Genomic DNA, 8,838 nt, shown 5'->3' on the forward strand with positions numbered 1-8,838 from the left:
TATGGCAGAAACCAACACAACAGTGCAAAGCAATCTTCTTCAAGTTAAAAAAATTTTTAAAAGAAAGGTATGCTCTTAATATAAAGGGTGCTTCAGTAGAAGAAAGTTCTTTATTAATTATCTATGCAATGTTCTATTTTGTTATTAAGAGTTTTCATGAAACAATTGAGAAAAATAAACAAGCAAAAGGTAATCAGAGTGTTCTGGATTAAGAGACTGACATGACATAACAATCAAATGTAATGCAAGAAATTGGACCAGTTCTTGAATTATTAAAGGTAGCTTTAAAAGACACTCTCCCAGTTGAACATGAATATTATTGAGTGCTAATTTTAGGAGTGAGATTGGTATTGTAGGAGAATGTTCTTTTTCTTATGATTTATAAGCAGAAGTAGTTAAGTGTGAAGTGTAGTGATGGTTGCAACTTAGACACAGAGATGGATAGACAGGTAGATGATAGACAGTGATTGACTGACACATGAGTGGATGGGGTGGGAGGGCAGGGGAAAGCAAATGTGGTAAATGTCTGCAATTAAATGAAAGGTATATTTTACTCTTAAAATTTGTCAAAATAAAAAGTTGGGAGAAATAGTGTAGAAAATTACCCATTCTCTTTCTTTCCTTCACTGAAATGTAGCCTAAGAGATTTAGGTGGAATCCAGAAGGCAATGGCACCCCACTGCAGTACTCTTGCCTGGAGAATCCTGTGAACGGAGGAGCCTGGTGGGCTGTAGTCCATGGGGTCGCTGAGAGTTGGACACGACTCGGTGACTTCACTTTCCATTTTCACTTTCATGCATTGGAGAAGGAAATGGCAACCCACTCCAGTGTTCTTGCCTGGAGAATCCCAGGGACAGGAGAGCCTGGTGGGCTGCCATCTATGGGGTCGCACAGAGTCAGACATGACTGAAGCGACTTAGCAGCAGCAGCAGCAGCAGTGAAAACTGATAAACACTGAAACAAATGTTTGAACAAGTTGTGGCATCTCTTTGTGGGAGAATGAATAAAAACTCAGCGTGTGATTATCTGGCCTGACTTGATGTTAATGTAATCACTAAATTTTTAGCTGAAAGCTAACACCTAAATATCCTCTCTGGATTAGGAATTTCTGATCATTAATTTACTTCAGGAACACTTATTATCTTATAATTATCTGAGAATTCAAAAAAATAATACAGCAAAATAACATTATTGAGGGTCTGTGAAACTACATTCAGAATTTAAAATGTGATTCAGCACACACTGATGCAATAGACTCCTGATAGTTATATTGTTTTAATATTTAATATCTCTCAGAGTAGTTTAAGATAGTAGTCAATTGTGCTACCAATAGATTAGGGAAATAATATTTTCCCCAAACCAAAAATAAGTTTCTGGCCAATCTGTATTGTTGAATCATTTCATGCTAAAGGCATTGTTAGCTTAAAAAGTGTGTTTTAGTATACACTTTATGCTGTTTTACACAAACTTGAAAACTTCAAGGTTGACTGTAAGATTAATTTTTACTCTGCATATTGGTAGCATGTTAGGGATCATAAATGCTATTAGGGGAAATAAATATTGTACAAACATATAATATTGTGACACAATGAAGTAGTTATCAGAGAAATTATGATATATAATACAAATTAAAATGAATGTTGATTTATAGTTTTATAAATTCTTTCTCATCTGCATTAAAAATAAACATAAATCATTCCTATAATCACTAAAAAAAAAAAAGGCTGTAGTGATTAAAACACCTGATGCTTTAAACAATCTACAAAATACGTGGGCTTCCCTGGTAGCTCAGCTGGTAAAGAATCCGCCTGCAATCAGGAGACCCCAGTTCAATTCCTGGGTCAGAAAGATCTGCTATGTACCATTCAGGGAGTATACAACTTGAAAATATGAAGCCTTAAACAAGTAATCTTGCCTAAATATTGAATTATTTACATAATAAAGAAAAAAACCAATTATTTCACCAAGGGATAATTTGTTTGTGACACATTTTAAATGGTCTATGGGGACCGTTACTCAAGGTTCAAAAGGAACACTTTATCCATCAAATGCCTACATCACCTAAGGAACTTCTGATTTTGTCAAATATTTATAAGGTTGAAGATCTTCCTTGTTAAATAACACTTTTATAATCAAGAGCTTCTTTCTTCTGTTTATACATATTATCCTTAGTTATATTTAATACCATTTTTCTTGTTTAAACTCAGTAGGTCAAAATATGTACTGATATAATATACTGTTCAGTCACTCAGCCGTATCTGACTATTTGCGACCCCATGGACTGCAACATGCCAGGCTTCCCTATCCGTCACCAACTCCTGGAGCTTGCTCAAACTCGTCCATCAAGTCAGTGATGCCATCCAACCATCTCATCTTCTGTCGTCCCCTTCTGCCTTCAATCTTTCCCAGCATCAGGGTCTTTTCTAATGAGTTTGCTCTTCACATCAGGTGACCAAAGTACTGGAGCTTCAGCTTCAGCATCAGTATTTCCAATGAATATTCAGGACTGAATTTCCTTTAGGATTGACTGGATTAATCCCCTTGCCGTCCAAGGGACTCTCAAGAGTCTTCACCACCACAGTGCAAAAGCATCAATTCTTTGGTGCTCAGCCTTCTTTATGGTCCAACTCTCATATCCATACATGACTACAGGAAAAACCATAGCTTTGATTATATGGATCTTTGTTGTCAAAGTAATATCTCTGCTTTCTAATACACTGTCTAGGCTTGTCATAGATTTTCTTTCAAGGAGCAAGTGTCTTTTAATCTCGTGCAGTCAAAATCTGCAATGATTTTGGAGCCCAAGAAACTATAGTCAAGTCTTACCAATAAACCAAGTTATTTTAACTTCCTCTAAAAGGACTCATCTTACATATGGTTTTGTTGCTTCTTTTTGTCTTTCTTGTAGTGGAATGACTGGTTGAGCTGGAAACAACCCTTAAATTATATAATTCGGTGGTTTTCAATATGAACCCTGAAAGTCTTCACGATTTTCACAGACATATCTTCTCTGCCTCCCAACCATGAACCCAGAAAGCTTCCCAGAAGGCTAACATTTATAAAAACTCGAGGTCTACATTACAGGCCCATGTATTTTGTTATTCTCTTTTATGTAGTTCTTAATCTTTTCATTATTTTTTTCTTCTGTGGACCATTAATGCCATAGTTTCTGAAAAAGCCATCAAATTTACAGACTGTAAAATTGGTCATATTGATAGTCCCCCTAAATTTATAGTTTTCAAATGACTTGCCAACATAAAAATAATTACAGCAAAATTTATTTGTAATTTATGTCCCAGATGTTGCAGTTTGGTTATTTAGAATGGCTTGGGTAAAATGAACAAGAGTAAAGAGTACCAAAAAAGAAAATTATAGCTCTGTTGCTTATAAGAAAATTTTCACAAGAGTAATAACTCATTTTTAAAACATAAAATTTTCTATTTGTTTTTAATTTTAACTCATTTTTGAACAAATAATATAGTCACAAAGTTCAAAACTCAAAAAAGTATGAAAATGCCCACAGTGACAGCCACTCCCCCAGTCTGGCCCTCTGTCTATGCAGCCCCTTCACACTTCAAACAGGATGATTGGCTATTATAAGTAACTGTGTGTGTGTGTCCTTCCAAAAAATGTTTATATACACAAAAACCAAATACTAATATGAATTTACCTATCCCCTTTCATTTTTCACACATGTAAATATTCAATACATGCCAGTCACAAATTTGCTCTTTTTTGTTTGTTTGTTTAATATACCTTGGAATATTTATTAAACTCGTCACCTGGTATGTGCTGGACACCCTCACAGGAAGCATTAAGTGAACTACACAAATATTCTACTTCTAATTTTCATCAAAGCATTCTTATAGAAATTGTCATAAACTAAGTCATTGATTGGACCACATTTCTCCATATTAACAGTGCTGTATTGGAGGATTGCATCTCTGACTAATGACATCAAATAAATTATAGCTATGACCAAAATATATTATTAAGTCAAAGATAGAAAAGAAACTTTTAAATTAGTATTAAATAGTTGATATTTCCCCAAATCATAAATTATACACATATAAATACAAATTTCCAAATGATTATATAAGCCTCAGTGCATGTAAACAGCAATATATGCTTTTACCATAAATTTTACCTATCTAAAAATGTGCTCATGACAAGTACATTTGATGATATTTTTCTTGTCTTCTTAGAATTTTTAAGGGTAATATATTTGGGGGGCATGATTTTGATGCCCAAATCCTCCTTTTCACATAGTCACATGCTTTTTCCCCTTGGTAAATATCTTGTAATGCACAGAAGAATTCAAAATCATTTCACTGATACCATTCTTTTCAAGAATAATCATTGACCTCTTGCCACATTTGTCTCAACTGACTCTTTTAATAATAAGATATCTTTAGCTCAGTGCTTCAGTTCAGTTCAGTTCATTTCAGTCGCTCAGTCATGTCCGACTCTTTGAGACACCATGGACTGTAGCCCACCAGATTCCTCTGTCCGTGGGGCAAGAATAATGGAGTGAGTTGCCATTCTCTGGAAAGCATCTTCCCTCCCCAGATCAAACTCAGATCTCCCACATTGTTGGCAGATTCTTTACCATCTGAGCCACCAGGGAAGCCCCATTTCATAGTTCTTCCCCTTACTCTCCATTTCTTCCTAAAGATAACTATTATCCTTAAGATGATGTGAGGATAAGCATGTTTTGGGAATTTTTACTACATGGGAATATACTGATAAACAAGATAAACTATTATTATGTGCTTCACAACTTTCATATAAATATCAGCTGTTTGCAAAAAATAATAATAACCACTGAAGCATATACATATTTAAAGTCTTTTCAATAAGTTATTTAGTTTATGAGTTTTTAGAAAACTCTATTAAACTGATCCTTTGTTCTTCTTTTCCTTTGTCTTTATCCGCCAAATAATACAATGAGAGCTTTAGAAGGAAAATGGAGTCCCACATATGTCTTCTCCACAGAGGTTGTGAAGGGGGTGGGGCCAGGCTCCTGATCACCTGCTTTGGCTGAGAGTAGAGGGAGGGGGAAAAGTGGTGAGGAAGCATTGTGACTTCTACTGTAGAAGATGTCTTTCTATTTTAAAGACTGTCTGAATCACTGGATAGCATCTTGACCTTGGAAGAAACCTTCAAGTAAATGGACAAATATGCTTGAGTCATAAATAAAAATCTTTGGCAAAATAGAATAAAACAGAATACCAGACCACCTAACCTGCCTCTTGAGAAATCTGTATGCAGGTCAGGAAGCAGCAGTTAGAACTGGACATGGAACAACAGACTGGTTCCAAATGGGAAAAGGAGTACGTCAAGGCTGTATATTGTCACCCTGCTTATTTAACTTATATGCAGAGTACATCATGAGAAATGCTGAACTGGAAGAAACACAAGCTGGAATCAAGATTGCTGGGAGAAATATCAATAACCTCAGATATGCAGATGACACCACCCTTATGGCAGAAAGTGAGGAGGAACTAAAAAGCCTCTTGATGAAAGTGAAAGAGGAGAGTGAAAAAGTTGGCTTAAAGCTCAACATTCAGAAAACGAAGATCATGGCATCTGGTCCCATCACTTCATGGGAAATAGATGGGGAAACAGTGGAAACAGTGTCAGACTTTATTTTTTTGGGCTCCAAAATCACTGCAGATGGTGACTGCAGCCATGAAATTAAAAGACGCTTACTCCTTGGAAGAAAAGTTATGACCAACCTAGATAGTATATTCAAAAGCAGAGACATTACTTTGCCGACTAAGGTCCGTCTAGTCAAGGCTATGGTTTTTCCTGTGGTCATGTATGGATGTGAGAGTTGGACTGTGAAGAAGGCTGAGCGCCGAAGAATTGATGCTTCTGAACTGTGGTGTTGGAGAAGACTCTTGAGAGTCCCTTGGACTGCAAGGAGATCCAACCAGTCCATTCTGAAGGAAATTAGTCCTGGGTGTTCTTTGGAAGGAATGATGCTAAAGCTGAAGCTCCAGTACTTTGGCCACTTCATGCGAAGAGTTGACTCATTGGAAAAGACTCTGATGCTGGGAGGGATTGGGGGCAGGAGGAGAAGGGGACGACCAAGGATGAGATGGCTGGATGGCATCACGGACTGGATGGACCTGAGTCTGAGTGAACTCCGGGAGATGGTGATGGACAGGGAGGCCTGGCGTGCTGCGATTCATGGGGTCGCAAAGAGTCAGACACAACTGAGCGACTGAACTGAACTGAACTGAACTGATTGATAACAAAAACCTACTGTATAGCACAGGGAAGCCTACTCAATATTCTGTAATGACCTATATGGGAAAAGAATCTGAAAAAGAATAAATATTTGTATGTGTATAACTGATTCACTTTGTTGTACAGCAGAAACTAATACAACAGTGTAAATCAACTATACTCCAATACAAATTAATTTTAAATAAATAAGTAAATATAGAATCAATGAAGTCATAAAAAATTATCAGGAATTGACTATTTTAAATCTGACTTTTGGCCCAAAGTTTCTTACAGTTCTTAGTTATTTTTGTCATTTTTGTTTTAAAAAAGGCAGTCTCTTATCCAAAGCCATGGCAACACTACCTTTCACTCAAGAATACCCATTTTGATTTAATGATTTTAAATGTGGCATGAGATGACTTCTAGTGCTGGGTATATGGTCCCCCACAACAAGGGTCTTAAGATAATTTTATCTTTTGTTGTACTCCCATCTCCTTTTTGTCACATCCTACCTATCCACTTGCAGATCCCACTTCACAAAAGTCTCAGTATCTTCACACTGCTCTGGCCCTCCCCAGCTCTTTACCTAGGACCACCCTCCCCTTGATAGTTAAGAGCTCAAAAACAGCCAGCTTACTTTTTGATATCCCATTATAACCCCTCTTCTCCTGGGAAACCTCGTGATATGGGAATGATGAGTATTGACTGGAGAACTCAGCTGTCAAGAATGTAGAAGGCAGAGCAATTGAATGAATCAAAAGAAAAAATGCCAATAGGGTTTACATTTGTCTTATTTCTACAGTTGCATGCTACCATTGATTGTCAAACACACCAGTGCATTTGGTTGCAAATTGAGTTCCTGCCACAAAAGTTGAATGGATGCTGATGGTGGTAACAGTTGCAGGAAATTTGAGACCCAGGTACTTTATTCACTTTAGGACGCTGGCACAAAGGTACTCTTTCTTTGTGCCAGTTCTGCAGATAAGTGCTGGATGTTGTTCCTAGACACATATCCTTGTGTCTGATTCTCAGACCTGTCAAAGAAGCTCTTTAACACTGTCTTTGTGGTTTTGGTACACTATCCAAGATAAATTCCATGGTGTGCAACTAAAACCTCTAATAAACTCTAAACTCTGCTTCACAGGGTGGTGAAAGCCAAATGAGATACTATAAATCTTTAATTAATATAGATTGGTCTTATGATCAACTTTTAAACCTCTGTTCAAAAGTAAGGGTAACATTTAGACTTCTGAGATCTCAGTCTTTGCTGCGGCTGAACCCTGGAAGCAAGGTGGTGGGCTCTGGTCCAGTATGATGGGGTACTGCAGCACGAGCATCAGGTAACAGCAGAAGCAGCAATGTTTCACTTCCTCAGAAAGCCTCTGGAATCTAGAAAGCCATCAGAACCAGAAACAAAAGAAGAAGGATTTGTCCTTTTAGAGATCAAGCCCTAAGCCTCTGGAGTGGGAGCACTGACTCCAAGAACTTAGACTACCAGAGAACTAACCCTAGGGAATATCAAATGGTAAGAACTCACACTAAGGAAACCACTTGAATACAAGACGTGGCATCACCCAACAACTAGTAGCACCCTGTGCAGGATGATTCATCTAAACAACAAACAAAGCAAAAATACAAACCCAATCATCAGTAGACAGGATAACCACCCGACTCAGCCTTGCCCATCAGAGGAAAAACAAACAAACAAAAAAACTAAGCACAAATCTCACCCTTACTTACACAAACCACTGCACCAACCTTAGGAAGGCAGAAACCAAAAGGAAGAAAGAATTCAAACTTGAAGTGTGGGAAAAGGAGACCACAAACACAATAAGTTAAAATATACACATATACATACATACATACATACATACATACATATATATATATATATATATATATATATATATATATATATATATGGGCTTCCCTGGTGGCTCAGAGGTTAAAGCATCTGTCTGGAATGCAGGAGACCCAGGTTCGATCCCTGGGTTGGGAAGATCCCCTGGAGAAGGAAATGGCAACCCACTCCAGTACTCTTGCCTGGAGAATCCCATGGACTGAGGAGCCTGGCAGGCTACAGTCCATGGGGTCGATACACTCAGTTCAGTTCAGTCACTCAGTCGTGTCTGACTCTTACACATATAATATATATACACACTCTTACACATATATATGTATGTATATATGTATGTATATATATGTATACATATATATGTATATGTATATATATGTGTGCATATATTATATATAATGAAAAGGCAGAGAAATACTACACAAATGAAGGAACAAACTAGAAACCCAGAAGTCCAAATAAATGAAGAGGAAACAGGCAAACTACCTGAAAAAGAATTCAGAATAATGATAGTGAAGATGATCAAAAACCTTGAAAACAAAATGGAGAAAATGCAAGAATCAATTAACAAAGACCTAGAAGAATTAAAGAATAAACATTCAGAGACAAACAACACAATTACTGAAATTAAAAACACTCGAAGGAATCAATAGCAGAATATCTGAAGCAGAAGAACGAATTTAGTGAGCTGAAAGATAAAATAGTGGAAATAACTTCTAAAGAGCCGAATAAAGTAAAAACAATGAAAA

The 8,838-nt window shown here is 37.0% G+C and overlaps 1 non-coding gene across 1 annotated transcript; it reads left to right on the forward strand.

The window, feature by feature from the left end:
- Positions 1–8,161: 8,161 nt before the first annotated feature.
- TRNAS-GGA lies at positions 8,162–8,233 on the forward strand. The gene has a single exon. It is a non-coding gene; the product is annotated as a tRNA-Ser (tRNA).
- The last annotated feature ends 605 nt before the right edge of the window (positions 8,234–8,838 follow it).

Source organism: Oryx dammah, unplaced genomic scaffold (assembly GCF_014754425.2).
Source record: "Oryx dammah isolate SB20612 unplaced genomic scaffold, SCBI_Odam_1.1 HiC_scaffold_25, whole genome shotgun sequence".
Classification (NCBI taxonomy): domain Eukaryota; kingdom Metazoa; phylum Chordata; class Mammalia; order Artiodactyla; family Bovidae; genus Oryx; species Oryx dammah.